Raw genomic sequence first — 1,925 nt, 5'->3', positions numbered from 1 at the left:
GTCAACGAATGTACAACTGGAGGGACTTTATTATTATGTCATAAGGGATTGCCACTAATCCTTCACTTACAGTATCAGACAAAGTTTGTCAATGGCAAAAATGAACAGTCACATCTCTAGAGAAAATTGTACAGTTGTGAATATTAATATATGTCCTTTATTTTAATAGGATATATATGACAGGACAAAATTAAACAAATAGTCTTGGTCGAAGAAGTGTTAAGGTAACAGTTCAAAGAACAAAGACTGTTTCAATACACATTGTATGTATTAGCATTTTCTTGAACCAATAGTTAACAATTGAGTAAATCTATCATAGTAAAACAAAATGAAGAAATCGCAGCACTCCAAAGATTTCTTAAATCAAATAAGGGGGGTTCTTCATCCATGTCAATAAAATGTTTCAGCCCTGTCTCAAGCAATGTGATAGAGCAAATTGCCAGGTATATAAACCAAACTGTGGCAATAGAACAATCAAGTGTAATTAATACAATTCATTGTAAAATACACTATAAATAAAGTGATAACATACATCATTTTCTTATTGCATGTTCGTAAATATTACACAAAAGTAAATCATATACAGTGTCATTATTGTATTAAAAATGATTAATAATCAATTAAACATACCAGGTACATGGGAGGCGAGAATGAAGCCACTCACCAATCAAAAGATCAAAACGATCCAGGAAAATAAACTGTCCGTAATTACATAGCATTCTTATAAACACACCGCATGTCCAGGGCGCTATATAGACGTAACATAGTAACAAAGTCACAGAGAGATAGGCGAGCCAATAGGGGAACAGATACAACATGTCCTAGGTTACCACAGCTGCCTCGATGTTAGGTTGTTAAGGATCTGCCAGGCACAGCTTCTGTATCCACGCCCATAGGTAATCAGTCTGCACCTGCTTCTATGTCTGTGAGACTGACTCCATCTTCCACCACTCAGGCTCTCCCACTCCTAAGCCTGCCATCCTATCACAGCCTGGCAAGACGGAGCTAGCTCCCGCGCTCTGTCTATTTATACCTGCCTTTCCTGTTCCTCCTGGCTTGTGATTCTTCTCTGTTGGTTTCCTGGCCCTGCTGCAGCTTCTTGAACTACTTGTCCCTGCTTCGTATTGACCCTGGCTTACTGACTACTCTTCTGCTCTGCGTTTGGTACCTCGTACACTCCTGGTTTGACTCGACTTGTTCACTACTCTCCTGCTCTATGTTTGGCACCTCTTACTCTCCTGGTTTGACTCGGCTCGTTTACTACTCTTGTTGCTCACGGTGTTGCCGTGGGCAACTGCCCCGTTTCCCTTTGTTCTGTGTTTCCTTGTCTGTCGTGCACTTATTGAGTGTAGGAACCGTCGCCCAGTTGTACCCTGTCGCCTAGGGCGGGTCGTTGCAAGTAGGCAGGGACTGAGTGGCGGGTAGATTAGGGCTCACTTGTCTGTTTCCCTATCATTACATAATCACAAGACCATATACCTACTTTACCCTGGTCCCTCACACCACTAAGGACCCCCTTGAGACCCTGGTTCAGCAAATGCAGGGTCTCTCCCTACAGGTCCAGGCCCTGGCTCAGAGGGTCAACCAGCCTGATGCTACCATGGTAGTACCCCTCACCTCTTGAACCCCACCTCAAGTTGCCTGACCGGTTCTCAGGGGACCGGAAGACTTTTCTCTCCTTTCGGGAGAGTTTTAGGCTCTATTTTCGTTTAAAGCCCCACTCCTCAGGTTCTGAGAGCCAGCGGGTGGGTATAATTATGTCCCGGCTCCTGGAAGGGCCCCAAGAATGGGCCTTCTCCTTGGCTCCTGACGCCCCTGAACTTTCCTCCGTTGATCTTTTCTGCTCTCGGACTCATTTATGACGAAACTGACAGGACTGCCTTTGCCGAGAGTCAGCTGGTGACCTTACGTCAGGGTAAGAGACC

Source organism: Rhinoderma darwinii, chromosome 1 (assembly GCF_050947455.1).
Source record: "Rhinoderma darwinii isolate aRhiDar2 chromosome 1, aRhiDar2.hap1, whole genome shotgun sequence".
Taxonomy (NCBI): domain Eukaryota; kingdom Metazoa; phylum Chordata; class Amphibia; order Anura; family Rhinodermatidae; genus Rhinoderma; species Rhinoderma darwinii.
This window is presented reverse-complemented; position numbering follows the sequence as displayed.